The following is a 16,357-nucleotide window of genomic DNA, read 5'->3' on the forward strand; positions in this document are numbered from 1 at the left end:
GCCTTGGGTGAATGAGTTGGTGGCTGAGTGAATGAGTGAACATGTGAGTGATTTGATGGACGGGTGAAGGGTACATTGATGAGCGCATGGCCGAGGATATGTTTTTGCAAGTTCGAATCCCCGGTAAAAAATGACTACTATTCTGATGTTGATAAATAGAGAACCATCCAATTGAATTACACTAATATATATTTTTACAGTGACAGGAATTGGATAAAAAATGGCATTAAGCGCTACTATTTGTATCGTATTTATTATTATTATTATTATTATTATTATTATTATTATTATTATTATTATTATTATCGTTATTATGTGAACGGATGAATTAGAACATCAGGGACCGAATTGATGGATCGGTCAGAAAGTGAATGAGTCGATGGGCATGTGTGAATGAGTGAATGAATGAGGGCCATACATGGGTGGATGCGTTTTGAAGAAATTCATGAATGTATAATCGGTAGATGAGGGAATCAGTGGATGAGGATGTCTAAACCTTTCAATGGTACAGACATGAAATTGTGTAGATAAACCAGATCATAATAATGCCTGGCATAAAGGCAAGGGGTAAAAACAACAGTTTGCACGTTCTTTAGAGGATGCCTTTTGTGGTGGACCAGGTTCTACAGCATTGCAGGTCAAAGTTCTGGAAACATCTGGAAGGCATTACGTATTATGCATGTTGAAATCGTACCTTCTGTCTATAAATATAATATTTGCAGAATCGTGTTTTCTCTGTTCACGGGGGAAATGGCACCAAACTCTGAAACGGAAACACTAAAATCCACTTTGCTTCATATGGTAATTTGGTAGCAAGTGATAAAAGAGAATACAGGTACATAGAATGCTATAACAGAGAAACAAAAACAGAGAAAAAAAACTCGCACATGTTTGCAAATAGATATGGGGGTAAAATGGGTGGGAATGGGTTGGGGTTGGTTTAAGCACATAGAGAAACCGGGGCATTGGGTGGGGTACCCCCATCCACAAAAAAATATATTTTTTCACTGTTATTGTTTTCGTTGAAAACCATTCTCTGTTATGTGTTCTCTGTAATCACACAGAACCAATTTCAAACATGAATTACTTAAAATGTAATTTGGGGGGTTGAATTATACGATTAGCTTGTAAGAACTCATGTGCGGCAGAATTTGTGGCTTCAAATAAGGTTTCTTTTAGTGGAATCTACAAATGTTGCAGACCAAGTGATGTGCTCATGTCTCCATCCCTACATGAAGCACTAGTTATTGTCCTGGTGATGGTAAAAGACCCGACCACTGCCCCCGTGTGTGAGTGCTTTTTGACAAAAAGTGTGCCTTTGCACTTTTTTAAGCTGTATTATGCGTTCTTTGGTTTCTAGAGTAGACATGAAGAGGTACTCTGGCATTCATACTAGTTGTTCCATTACCTACTTAGTTTGAGGTCGGAAGTTTGGCCAGCTACCCATGCTGATATTACACCACATGGGTGATTCATGGATTATTTGCGCTGAAAAAAAACAGGATTTGTGTGCCATTCTGCCTGCAAATCCCCATTTGTTAAACAGGGAATTGCGGGCAGCATGGCGCACATATCCCGTTTTTTTCGGCGCAAAGACTCCATGAATCAGGGCGCACAGTAACACAAGCATGTGCACGAGTAACTGCTGCAAGGGTTGCCATGTCCTGTAACTCGAGATGGGCAAATACGTTCGAGAAAGATGTGAGCCTTTCTAAACAATGAAGGTTTGTCTCAGCTCCAAATAGTCTAACCATTTAGAGCTGAGGCTTGAAATAGTTTGAACATTTTGAACCAAAATTCAAGCCTCTTATATAGACATGAGTATTGTATGGTTCAACTACAGCTCTTTAGTAATGCTGAATTCTAGGATATTGAAGCAATAGCCTAAAATGCGGTATTACTTGTGTATAAGGAAATGATAGAACAGGGGAACTTGAGTTCAGTCCCAACATTTGGAACAGGGTGTTTTGTGTTGTGCTGTTCTGTGGATATCCGTATGCTGCTTTGCTGACTGCCATTAAAGATGCTTACCAACCTTACTTTTTAAAAAAAAGAAAAAGAACTGGGGAACTAAAGATGAATGCAAATAAAAATTTGAGAATTAGCTTGTTTCAGTTGAATTCATGTTAGTAATGCACAGAAAAACGTATCCACAAATGGGGTTTGCAGCAGTACAAATGAGCCCCTGGACAACCCTGTGCAGACATTGGGCCTCATTACGAGGCCGACGGTAAGGGGTTAACGGCACCGGTAAGGATGCCGGTGCCGTTAACCCCCTACCGCCGCATTCCGAGGTCCCTTAGCGGGTGCCGCTAAGGGACCAGGGAGCTAATAACGGGCCTGCAATTTGAGGTCCCGTTATTAGGTCTTTCCCCATTCCCATTGAGCCCTATGGGGGCTCGAATGGGAATGGGGAATGGTTTTCAGAATGGGGACTTACCGGGTCCTCCAAGGTTGGAATGACCCGGTAAGTCCCCATTCCGACTACCCGGACACGACTTTGGAGGCAGCCAAGGTGCTAGTAGGCTCGCCCAGCCCTACCTGCAACAACACAATAAATAACCCCAACATTATTTGTCCAGATTAATACGTGTTCCCTAATGCATGCAACATCTACATTGCAGCTCACCCTGGGGCATGAAATTTGTGCAAGCTAAGCCTATCCACCGTCCTTTGCAAGATGCTCTGTAATATCACATCAGGAAGGAAATTATAAAGAGGCAGAATACCTCCAGTAGGATGATCTATTACCCCAGTAGGTCAATAGAAGTAAGATAGACACATGTGTCTACCATGCAGGACAAAGGATGAATCCCAGTATGTCAATTCCACGTTCTCAATTTCAAGACAAGAACAATCACTTATTGGTAACATCTGTGCACACAGTGCTGAGACCTACACGCATGAAGCCTTATAGAACAGTATTTGTTGGACAGTACTGGTTGTGTAAGAGGTTGGATGGGTGAGTGAGTGGAGGGTGTAAAAAAGTGGATGTTTGAGTGGTTTGCTGGTTTGAGTGTGTGGATGGGTGAGGGACCAGATTTTGTGGCTGAGACATACAATTCAAGCAATACATCAATTATCATGTAGCATGCATGATCATTATCAGGGGGCATTGTTTTTTAGAACAATACTGTGGGCCTCATGACTAATTTGGTGGTATATGGTAAAAGTTGTGGTATGGGCATTACCACCACTTTTATCAAACTGGCAAATAAGCAGTTGGCACTAATTCTGCTGGTGGAATTAGCCCTGACGCAAGTACGCCAGTGGAATTACCGCAAACATAGGGAAGAATTAGCCCCAGCGCTAATTCCAGCAAGAGCGAACATGGTATTTCTGCAATATCAGAAGTTGAAAAACCACAATACTGCTGAATGGAATGGGCAGTAATTACGCTGAAACCACGGTGCAGTTACCTACGTCAAAAGGTGGAACTAAATGCATACAGCTGATGGAAAACAAGTTACATATGGACCCAATCCACTCTGAAAAACTACCAAAGGCCTGCACCTGACCCAAACACACTTTCCAACACCATGCTGCCACTAGCTGTCACTAACTGGGACATGTAACTTCTCCGGTTCCACATTGAGTTGCAGAGGTAGAAACAGCAGCTCTGGGTTTAGGCGAAGGAGGAGAAGCCTTGCAAGGTGAGGGCACATTCCCTGGGTCAGGCCCTGAATCTGGTCATTAACTGATATCCAGCTGATTACCCTGTACCGGCTAAACATGGATCCCATTGTAGAGCTACCATCCCTGATCCATGACGACATACAGATCCGGATAAACACAAGAACTGCCTTATCCACGCTGCTGAAGCTTGTGTTGGTCCTTAATTTCCTTGCATCTGGCACCTACCAGCACACTTTGGACATGCTGCATGGTATGTCCCAGCCTATATTTTCATTTGTGATTGTGCAGTTTCTGGAAACACTCCTGTGCCATTCCTCCATGAACTTCTTCCTACCCACCAAACTGATATGGATTAATGCGACTAAAGCACGTTTCTATGCAGCAACCTATCTGCCCAACGTAATTGCTGTTTGGACTGGCCCCAGGTGGCATGTGTCAACCCCCAAAGATGGTGTACAATGGTTCATATCGCAGGTGGGCAGGAAGCTCGTTCCAGAGGGTGGAGGTATGATCTGGGAAGCTGGACGCACCCCCACCCCGTGCTCTCTTCTGGTGGAATCTGGGGGCGGTGAGACAGTGTTTGGAGGCCGTTCTTAGAGGCCTTGTCGGAGAATGTCTTTTGAGGTTTTTTGCAAGTCAGGATGGGGAATTGTTAAAGAGACAGCTATGCATGATAGACAGGATCTTGAAGTTAATTCTGTGCTTTACCAGGAGCCAATGAGCAGATGTTCTGACTTCCATGATACTCTTTCCAATTTCTAGTGCTGCTCACAGTGCATTATTCTGTATTGTTTGGAATTTGCTCAGGTTTATGGTCGAGGTGACACTGGCCAGTGAGTTGCAACAGCCAATTTTTGAGCAGATAAGGGCACAGCAATTTCAAGTGATTTTGTGGGAGACAAGAACGGTCTGCTGGCGGCGATGAGCTTTGTGGCATATCCAGATATCGAGGCAACATGATTGACCTGGCGCGTCATGTTAAGCAAGCAGTCCAAGTAAATGCCAAGGGTGTACACTGCAGTGGCCCTGGGAATGGTGTGACCATCGATGGTGAATACTTTGTATGCCTGGTGAAGCTTTGCTAGGATCGACGGAGGGCCAATGAGAAGATGTTCTGTCTTTTCATCATTAAGGCAGAGGCTGTGAGTGGCCATTCAGGTTTGGATGGTTTCACAGATTTTGTTTAGCCCAAGCGAGTCCTGTGTGTGGTTGCCTGAGAGGGGGATGAGGATCTGCGTGTTGTCAGCATAGTTGGTGTATGAGATACTTAGCAGTTCAAAGTGGTCAAAAAGTGGTTTTGCATAGTTGTGTACGACACGGTAAAACCCAGAGCCTTGTGCTACTCCACAGGATGTTGGGGTATGTTGTACAGAGGCTTCACTGGCATAAACCTGAGAAGTTCTGTCAGCTTGGAACGAGATTACCCAGGAGAGAAGTAGGCTGAGGATGTGAAGTGGAGGCAGAACGTTTGGTGATTGACTAGGTCGAACAAAGAAGATAAGTCCAAAAGTAGGAGTAGCGAGAGGTTGCCTGTTAGGGAGAATTCTCCAGAATGGCTAATTTCCCTTACCTGTTGAGTCTCTCCTTACCTTTGCTGGATTTCTAAGGTTTAAACTGTTTTTACCTGGTAAGAATGTGAGCCTTTTTCCCACTCTTACATGTGTTTTGCTGTGTGCTGTACATGTTATGCTCATGGGCTATGGAGTCTCACCCACCCCATAAGCATAATCTTTTCACTGTGTGTCACACAGCACCTTTAGTGCAGTGACACAGGGTTGTCTTTTTTAGACTTCCCACTTTAAACTCCATTTTCTGGGACTAATTACTGTCTCACAGAACATGTAAAGTTGCCATTGACTTTACTTGCCTTTTTAAATCTACAGACCGAGTAAACCCTATCTTCCAATAGAGTACTGGAAGGGTTAATAGTTATCCTTTTTCTGTCTATTTCTAATGGGACATTTTGATGTTCCCCTTTCTCTAAGATTTGGCTGGTGGCAGTGGTATCTACCATTTTTATTGAACCGCAAGCTATGAAAATAGCATCAGTACCGTTAGAGGCTACGGTGGTAGCCTCAAACTCTCACCCGATGGACCCCTTTTATTTTTATTTGGTTCCGGTCGGGTTTATTTGCCATTTCTTTTTGTAAAGGTCTTTCTTGTGTTTTACTCTGCACACCAAACCAGGTTTGGTTCCTTTGTTCGCCGTCCTTTGGCGGTTAAGCGCCTAAGTGTCTGAGGGGACAGGAAGTGAGGGAGGGGTTTGAGGCCGCCTGCACAGGGTCTCCTTAGAGACCCAAGTCGCACTCTAGTTTGATTGGCTAGGTGGCTGTCCTGCCAGGACAGCCACCCTGCTGTGTGATTGACAACAAGGCTGTGTGAATGGGGGATTTGGTGCATAAATAGACAGTCTCTGGGACTAGAAGGCAGAGTCGCCACTGGATCAAGAGAACCAAACAGGAGCTGAAGGAAGACAATTGCTGCAACTACTGGACATCCCAGTGAAGCCCTGCTGCAGGTCGGAATCTTCTTCCCTTGAGCTTGGTGGGACCAACCAGCTTGCCAAACACCAAACGCCACCCTTCCTCACCTGGTCGAATTTGCTGTGCATCGCTGCAGTGACCAGAATAGCCAGGAGGAACAGAACCTGTTTAGGTTTTAAGGAGCGCACCTTTTATTCGACATTTTGCTCCGCTGCTGACTTCTTCCCTGGGCAGTGAAAGACCCTCCAGGTGTCCTCCTTCTTGTCACCACGACTGAAGCTTCAGGAACCATGAGCCTGCAGGAACTGCCAGGAACAACTACCTCAGCTACAGCATTCTTCTCCATTTAAGGTACTGTGCAAATCCGGTCGTTCGTTCCGTCCAACCGCAGCGAAAGTACTTGAAATCTTTCGCCTCTATGAAGGCTTGTCCTTCTCTTCTCCTTTGAATAACTTTTCTTCCGATCAACTTAATTTTGAACTCTTGGCAAAGACGTAACCGCAAACTACTCTGAACTGTGTGATCCTCTGCAAAGACTCTGAGCCATTAACATTGGCCATGCCTATTGACTTGAATCCTAGTGTAGTAGCCTTTTCTAGATTGCCATGCCTATAACTTGTTGGTGCTGTTGATTTTGAATAACCTTGACTTTCCTCCCCTTTTAAATGGCTGGAGTGCCATTTTGTTCACACTTCATTTTGAGCCTAACTTGTCCGGAATTGATTGTGTGTTGTTGTAGTATATTAAGATTGTGATTTTCTGCTGCTTGATAATAGTGAACTGTTTTATAACTGATGGTGTAAATAAATGTATATTCTTTTACTCAGAAACCTTGAATCAGTGTTTGTTTGAACCATATTAATTCTTGTCCTTTGTGTAACCTCTTGTACTGCTCAGTTTACTCTTGAGATAAGTCTGGCTGCTCAGCCATTGCTACCACTTTACTGTGTAGTACAGGCTTGTACCAAAGGTGAAATTGTACTTACATTGCAGTCTTAATAGTATGTGGTGTTCCTAAAGGGTACTGCACATGATTCTGCCGAACACCGGTTTACAGTGGTGAGGATAAAGTATAGTGATTACACATAGAGTGCTGCTATCACCTTGGCGGCTCAACTAACCACAGGGCTAAACATCACTAAAAGCAATTTTAATCATGTCTGATATGGAAAGCTACAGTCAGGAGAACCTCCTTACTTACACTGTTAATCATTTGAAAAATCTGTGTAGAGATAGGAATCTCTCTGTTAAAGACAAAAAGTCAGAATTAAATGAAAAGTCGTTGGAGAACTAATGTCTGCGGAGTGGGTCTGAAACACCTACCCCTCCAGCAAATGTGGAAAATGATGAGGAAGATAATCTTTCAAATATTATGGATGAGTTAGATGAGGCAGATGAGTATCACAATGTAGGCTCTATTTCTCCTCTACTTGCTCAGCATCCTCAACCTTTGTCCACTGAGATCCCATCAGGTCCTACACTAAATCCTGAATTCATTGCTCTAGAAAAGATGAGGCTTGAACTGGAATTCAAAAGTATTAATGCTCAAACTGAACAAAAGCATCAAGAACTTAAGCTCACAGAAATGGAGTTGAATCATGCACTAGAAATGAAAAAAGTTGTCTATTGAGAATGCTTCTCTCCCAGTCCTAAGAGACCATGCATGCCTAAAGAAATTGTTGGTATGTATGAGGCTCAGCTTGACATTTTGGATTGGTTGGCAATGTTTGAGTATAACGAGGGGATTCAAGACATTACAGGGAATCAGTTGCTTCCTTGGCTCTTCTCTAGGCTACCCACTTTTGCATTGTAAGAGGATTCAATTCAACACTACAGCTAAATCAATGCCTAGTCTGGGATACTGAATGGAAACCCTTATTAATATATCTTTATGTCCAGTTCATGCGTTCTGGATGACTACCCCTATATAACACCCCTCTCTTGGAATCCCCCTGACCCCACTGAGCCAAGAAGTAGTTCTGTTTTGCAAGTTTAAATGTTTATTTGATAATTTAAACAAGATATATATATATATATCACACTTTATAATAAATTAATAATTGAATATCACACTTAATCTGAGCAGTAATCAATAATGGATAGTCCGGCACTAGCACACTTCTTTATAATCAATGATGAGTGGTTATAGGATGGATAAGATAGCAACACTGGTAAATAGGGACAGAAGAATAATGTGGTAGAGAATGCTTTATAGGGTTCAGATGGATGCAATGTTGAATGAAAAGGCAGTACAGAAAATACTCAATATGATTTCACCAAAAGAATGTAATCACTTTTCTCTGGCAATCCACTCCCCCCTTTATGCAATGCAAGGAAATGGAAGGAAAGCACACAGCTCTCAGAAATGCAATCAAATGTAATTCAGTTCACCCCAGCAAGCTTAGACTACAGAAGTTTGAAACACAGGCCCAAAATGCTTTTATATGTGCTGGCAATGAAGTGAAAAATATGCTAAAATGCTTTTATATGTGCTGGCAATGAAGTGAAAAATATGCTAAAATGCTTTTAATTCCCTCTAGAGGTTCAGGGTGAGTGGTATCTAGTTAATATTAGTCCAGGCTCACTCTAGCAATGATTCAGGGATGGTTCTTAAGAGGCAAACGAATTTTTAGCAAGGAAACTGCTGTTTTCACACGTGGAGAAATTTGCAAATCGCGGTAAATTCGCGAGTGCGTTTTTCGCGATTGCGGCAAAAGTGTATGGAATAGGTATGCGGTTCTAGGTTCGTTGAAAAGCCAAGATTTGTACACATGTACACGGCCTGTCCATACATACTCCAGTAAATTAACATGTCTCTAGCTTAAACACAGAGTCTGTAGTATACATAAATAGCAGGGTTTTGCCCCAGAACATCACACAAATTGGAGTTTGGGCTTGAATTGAAGGTACATTTTTTAAATTAAGGCTCTCAAAGTTATACATTTCTGTCATTTGATTACAAAGAGTTATCAGTGTTTCTGTAAAAAATATATATTTTGCTTTCAATTCAGTTCTCAGAGTGTTGGAGTCCGCCTCCAAGACTTGGGTGGGTCAGTCACATGTGTCTTCTGGCAGGCAGGCCTTTGTTGACAGGAAACAGTCAAAATCAACATATCCTATTCAATTGCAAGAGCCTTTTGTGTGGTCTCCAGGAGGCTCCCAGCCAGTCTGCCTTCTATCAATCAAGAGGTCATGTGAGATTCTAACTCCTGGTGTGAATCTCTGGAGGTGAGAGGGTTTCCCAGGCTTCAGGCCTCTCGGAACAGCATGTGGCTAATTTTTAATTAAAATGCAGCCTTTGAAGTCAGCTGAGTCAAATCCCTTTGTCAGCAACTGCACTCAGTTCTCCTGTCAGTGTTTAGACCGCTAGCGCCGCCTTGAGGATTTTGTTGCTACTGCATGCAATTTTGGGATCTTTCTTGGATTAATGCATTCTAAACAGGAATGGTTCTTACATGGTAGTAAATCCTTGCTTAACATTGTATTGATGGGGCTCCTTACAGTAAGATGGTTATGTGGAACCCCACAAAAGGGCTGAATCTTTAAAGTGGTCCAATGAGCCACAATTTCAGCAACTTTTTGACATCAGTAACAGTGGATTTTGTTAACAAAGATCTTTCTTTACACTGGTGGTTGGCAAGTTAGGTAACCATTTTGGTGTGCGCACAAACTGTGTGGTTCTCCTGGATTCTGGCGCACTTGTGGGCTTTTTGGCCATCTTGGATTTTCTAAGCCCACAGCTCCAAATGTTGCAGCATGATAGCTCAAACGCGGGTCAGGACACCCAACAGATCCCCCCACGTGACTGCCCTTTGAATTTGAGTCGATGGGGAGTCGGGTGCACAAGGGTTTTGACCCACGCACTGGTCTGTCCGCATAATCTTCTTCCAATTCTGCAAATGGCACAGTTCAGCATCTTTTACTCCATCCAGTACTGATCGATCGGTTCTCCTCGCCGGTCCTGATGGGAGTATTGGGCGGTACACTGGGCCCCTTGCGTCTCTGCTCCCGGTCTCCGGATCGTCCTCCTTGGCCCATCTCCAGGTTTTCTTCCACCTAGGACGACAAAGGAAGAGCGGCAATACCTATTCATGGACATTTCTCCCCCACCATTGATATAGTGGGGTGGCATATAAATTTATAGTCAAAACATATGAACATGCACATTTCTTTTTGCATTCAAAACCCAAAACACCCACATTGAGAAACTCAGAATTTGATAGGCGATATGTAGGATATTTTAAGTTAGAACTGAATTAATCTGAGACAGTACCCTCTAGGATTCCAGAGGATTCCTCCAGTTGTTGCAGAGTGTGCCTGGGATGGCAACACTTCAACTGGTTTATGTGGACCCACTTGTCTTCCCCCTCTGCCAAACCGCCTTTGGGGATGCGGATCTTGTAGGCCACAGGGGAGATTTTGTCTATAATCTCAAAGGGTCCCTTCCATGTAGGCAAAAATTTTCGCTGTTTGGCCTGGTTCCTTTGGAAATTGTTTAAATAGACCCAGTCCCCCACCTGATATTCCTTCCTGGAAGTCTTCAGGTCATAGTGGGTCTTCATGCTATCAGCTGATCTTTCTAGATTCCGCTGAGCATAAGCAAAAGCATGTTGAAGGTGTTTCCTTAAATTCTCCACATACTCATGAGTTGTGGAGGCATTTATCAGTGTCTGCTCTTGGGTCCTGTAGAGCAAATGCTGAGGAAGCACCATCTTGCGCCCAGTCATCAACTCAAATGTTGACATTTTGGTTGCAGATGAAGGGGTAGATCTGATGGCCATTAGGACCAGAGGTAATCGGATATTCCAACTTGGCCCAGAATCTGCCACAAACTTCTTTAATATGCTCACAATGGTTCGGTTATATCTCTCTACTGCCCGAGAAGAAGCTGGCCGGTAAGCAATATGCAACTTCCTTTTGACCCCCAGTATCTCCCACATCTTTGTCATTACTTCACTGGTGAAGTGGCTACCCCTGTCTGACTCAATCCTTTGAGGTAGACCGAAACGGGAAAAGATGTGGTTAATCATCAGGGCAGCTGCAGTTTCTGCCTTGCAATTTGGGGCTGGGAGACATTCCACCCACTTGGTAAACAAGCATGTCACAGTCAACATGTACTTATTCCCCCTAGCAGAGCGAATCACAGGGCCTACAAAGTCGATTTGTAAATCTGACCATGGCAGTGTCATCCCCCTCTTTTGGAGAGGCGCACGGTGCGTGAGGGATGATGGCTGAAATTGTGCACACACAAGACACCCCTTCAAGTATTGGTCGAGGTCCTGCCCCATGTGTGGCCAGTATGCAACCTCTCTTAAGATTTCCAATGTTGTGTGAAACCCCCTATGACCGGAGTTGGCCGCATCATGGGCGTGACTTAACATCAGGCTTCGGAATGAGGTAGGAACCACCCACTAATCGTGGCCAGCTTTGGATTTCCTTACCAGCAAACCGTCTTGGATCCGGAACATTTTTGGACATTTCATCAACACTCTCAGGTCCTCTTTCCCAGTGTAATCGGTATCCGTCAGGGGAAAGTTCTCAGGGTCCTCAAGGTGCTGGTAAAATTTACCAATTATTGGATCCCCCTTCTGAGCGGTAATCAAATCAGCATCAGGGGTCTCCTTACTCCATTGGGCAGTTGAAGGGTCGTTGTGAGCATTTGTCTGGGACCTAGTGATAGCAGTGACCTGGATTTCCCCCAACAGGGACTCAATCTCAATTAGATCCCCTTGGATGGCCCCGGTTTTGGCCAGCTGATCGGCTAAGTCATTTCCAGTTTTGTCTGGTCCCTCTACTTTGGAATGACCCTTGATCTTTTTCCAATAGATGGTCATCTCATTCGAGGTGACCAGGTCATCAATGTTTTGGATCAACTTCCCATGTTTCAAGGGTTTGTTGTTAGCACATAACATGCCTCTGGTTTTCCAGTTAACCAGGTGCTCCACGAACCCGTTCCGTACATAATCCGAATCTGTGATTATGACCAGTTCGTGGAGTTGATGCTGGACAGCAGTGAGGATGGCCTGATGCACAGCCATCAATTCTGCCACCTGACTACTTCGGGGACCAATTTTGTATCCAGCGGAGGGTTCTGGAAACTCCTTCACCCATGCATTCCCTACGCCGGCCACCAGTTCTTTCTCCCCGTCGTTGTCAACATGGTAAGAGCATCCATCCACATATACAGTGGGCATTCCCTCACACTTGTCTTCTTCAAAGACTTTGTGGGGGGAATTAAGGTATGCCTCCATGTTGTCCTTTATTTTTAGACTTTCGTCCTCGAGACAGTTTTCTCTGGCACAATCATGCAAGTCAGCCAGACCTTGCGCGAGGGGACTCTTCTTGTTTTGGCCATATCTGACCTCCACAGGAAAGCCTTGTATTGACAGAATCCAGGAAGTAATTCGGGAATTACTCACATTTCCGGCCCGGATTCTGTCACTTTGGAGATATTGCAGAGGATGGTGTGGAGTCTCCACTATGATGTGTTCCCCCTGGATAAACGGGCAGTAATTCTTCAATGCCCACACCGTTGCCAGGAGTGCCTTCTCACAATCGTTGAATTTTTCCTCCACAGAGGATAAAGTTTTGCTCGCATAGGAGATTACTTTATTGACCTTGTCATGCTTTTGGTATAATACTGCCGTCAAGCACGTATTAGAGAACCCCGTCTCCAGGAAGAACTCCTTGTTTCTGACAGGGTAAGCTAGGCAAGGCGCTTGTGAGAGGCTTCTTTTGAGTTGTTTTACTGCCTCGGCTTGTTCTGGACCCCATTCCCACTTGACCCCCCCTTCAAGAGATGAATCAGGGGTCTGGTGATCTCTGCGTAGCCCTCAATGAACTTTCTGCTGTAATTAGTCAGGCCAAGGAGGCTCCTTAGTTCCCGCAGAGTTGTGGGGTCTTTCAGTTTCTGAAGTGCTTCCACTTTCTTTTCCTGGGGACAGAGGCCCTGAGCAGTAATCTCATGCCCCAAGAAATTAACACGGGTTCTACACCACTGTGCTTTCTGAAAGGAAAGTTTTGCTCCGGCGGCCCTCAACTGCGTCAGAACATAATGGATCTCCGCTATGTGTTCCTCCACAGATGAACTTTTGATGAGGACATCATCTACATAAGCCAGGTTACCCCTCGCACCCAGGTCGGGCATGGCCTTATGTAGGAAAATGTTAAACTCATTACCGGAGTTAAGGTATCCGAAGGGAGTCCGGGTCCATGTGTACTGCTGGCCCCCAAAGGTAAAAGCCAGCTTGTATTGGTCCTCCCTACTGACAGGCACAGTCCAGTATCCATTGGTCAGGTCTATTGCAGTGAATACCTGTGGCCCCTGGATCTGGGCCAGCCCTTGGTCAATGTAGGGCAGAGGCCATCGGGAAGTATGGACCCGTTTGTTGAGCTCCCTGAGGTCGGCGCAGAGTCTCCACTGGCCGTTTGGCTTCAATATTCCCAGCACCGGATTATTGAAGGTGCTGTGGACTGGACGGATTATTCCCCAGGACTCAAGGTTCTTAATTGTTTCAGTAAGGGACTCCATTGATGCGAGAGGCAAGCGATATTGCTTCACAAACACAGGAGTCATGCCAGGGTCCGTGGGGATTGTTGTTGTGTGGATGTCAGTGCGACCACAGTCATATGAGTCTACCACAAAGAGATCTTGGAAATCCAAGAAAACTTGTTTCAACTTTTGCTTTTGTTCCAGAGTCACACAGGCATCAGCTAGGTTGACTCTCTCTTCCACCAGGCCTGAAGCCTGGAAAGACTTCTGGTTTGGCTATCTCAGCGGCCTCCTCCAGCTGGGTGGAGAAGTCCCTGGTCAGAGTGCTGATTTGGACTGGAGGCTTCAGGTGGGAAAGGCAGCCCTCATGGACCTGGAAAATCACCTCATCCCTTCTGAAGTCACAAGTCACATCTTCCTTACCATAAGGGCAAGAAGTGTACACCAGGAAGTTCCCCCCATGCCGGGTAAAAATCCTGTCTGGTGTTGTATTGTCCTCACTGTCACTGTCAAAACAGTCCTTGGGGATTGGTCCTAACAGTTCATTACCTAAATCGATGGAAAAATGTCGGTCATCAACCGCCATTCCAATAATGGTGCCTGCGGCTAGAGTAATACTCTTTAAGTCGCTGTTATCCACCTCTATTAGAATGGTGTCATGTTCTATGTTGACTAATGGAGTTGGGTTTACCCCCAACCCTTGCTGTTGGAGAGAAGCGTTTAGATGTATGTAAGCATCAGGGTTTTGCAAATATTGTCCTCTTTTAACTTTCACTTCCAGGGAGAATTGTCGGGTCCTTTCTGGGATGGTGACTTCCTCTTTGATCTGAATTTCAACTGCATAAGGTAGCAATTGAGCTGACCTAAATGCTTTTTCTGGATCATCAAAGCCCATGGGACTATCCGCTAATTGGGACCAAGCTTTGAAGTTTATTAGGTCCAAACTAATGGCAAAGGGATTGAGAATGCCACTGCCTAAGTAAAAGGCGGCAGGGACGTCTCGCACGACCCAACAATTGTGGACTTTGCTCTTGTTGCCAATGGAGATTTTGAGCATACACCTGCTTGGCAGGAGTTGTTTGGAATTAGGTGCTTCCAGGTCCATTTCCCATTTGTCTATCAGTTTGAAGGTGGGAATGGCTGGATCTTTTGGGAGTTGGCGGAACATGGCTTCGCTGATGAAGTTCTTACCGTTGTTCACACACACTCGAGCGAGAACAGAGTCCTTCCCATCATTTAATTGGACAGGGATGAACAACTGCTCTCCAATTTGCTGAATATCAGCCAGGCTCTGAGCTGATTTCACATCTTTCTGTACTATAGGAGTGGGAGTTTCTGATTGTGGATTAGTATAGAATTTCAGAGTGTTTCCTTCCAGTGTGGAATACCACTTTAAACTGGAAGGAAGGTTGATTTTCAGAAATAGAGAGGACCCTCCATCACCAGTCTGTTATCCTACTGCTATTACTGTCACGTCTGGAATTTGGCTATTCTGGAAGTGAAATTCTACTTTTTCTAGATTTTTGTTCAACCATGTGGCAGGTGCCGTTTAAACTAACATGGTTGACACTCTGTTTTAATTTTATTGGTCGGCTAGTCTGGGTCCAGAGGACCTTGTTTACGCAATCTATCAGGGGTGACAACCTTCTCAGCAGGTCATTCCCTAGTAAACAAGGGGTGCCCTCTGGAGTCACAACTATGACCGGGTGTTTCAACTTGTGTTGCCCGATCTTAATGTCCAAGTCTGCAGTCCCCTCAATGGGAATTTCCTTCCCGTCAAAGTTCTGCAGTTGTCCAGGAAGAGTGGTGAGAGGAATTTGGTAATTCTCTCCCCTTCCTGCATTCAGTTCGTCAAAAGCCCTTCTGGACAGAAGGGTAGCTTGAGATCCAGTGTCCACCAGTGCCAAAATTGTACCCTGCCCCTGTACTTGTACCGGGGCATAGTATCTTCCCTCCTTCTCCTCAAGGGGGCACAGATAATGCACATTTTTGGACAACTGGTGGGCTAACTTTCTAGTTCTGGACATCGCTAGCGAAGAGATTTGGGCAGAATTCTGTGGAGAGCCTTGGGAATCTGAAAGAAAAAGTTGGCAACTTTGGATCAGAGCCATTGTGGGTTCCCCTGGTTCCGGTTCTGGGCCGCCCCCCCCTTTTTGGAGGCAGTCACCAGGATGGGTTTGAACCTGTGGATTTTCTTGCTGTTGGTTCTGGGATGAGATGGTGGGCGGCGGTAGCTCAGTCTCCACATCTCCCCAGTCTGGATTTGCATCCCTAGGGACCCATTTTTCTTTGGGAGGAGTTTCCCCCTCTCTGAAGGAGAAGATCCTTTACCCAGGATCCTCTGAGGATCCCTCTCCCTCAAATTGGAAGATCTGTACCTCCTCCTCAAACTGAGTCTGTTTGGGTCTTTTGCTTCTCCTACCCCCCCTCTGCTCCTTAGGAGGCAGACTTTCAGGGGCAAGAGATTTTGTTTCCGGTTCCTGGGTTTCCAGGGGCTGTTTACAAGTGAGGAAGGAAGCTTCCTCCAAGGCTTTACACCCCCCTTCCATTTGTGCCTCCTCCCTGGGAACCGGTGAGTTATCGGGGTGCTGCCCCCGTCATTGTTCTGGAGCACCAGTTCCAGAGTTGGGTGCGTTCTGCGCCGGCATGCCGATCTGAGGGTTCTGCTGAGCCCTCAGTATGTGACCCAGATCCCGCGCCATGTTTTGAACCTGGAGCTCTAACTGGGAAACCCGCTCAGGCTGAT

At 45.1% G+C, this 16,357-nt stretch overlaps 1 protein-coding gene across 1 annotated transcript in view; it reads left to right on the forward strand.

The window, feature by feature from the left end:
- Window positions 1-16,357, forward strand: part of RGS18 (regulator of G protein signaling 18) — a 726,926-nt gene that overhangs the window by 743 nt on the left and 709,826 nt on the right. The gene's annotated exons all lie outside the window — the stretch shown is intronic.

This window comes from Ambystoma mexicanum, chromosome 1q (assembly GCF_040938575.1).
Source record: "Ambystoma mexicanum isolate Mex_15411 chromosome 1q, UKY_AmexF1_1, whole genome shotgun sequence".
NCBI classification, from domain to species: Eukaryota; Metazoa; Chordata; class Amphibia; order Caudata; family Ambystomatidae; genus Ambystoma; species Ambystoma mexicanum.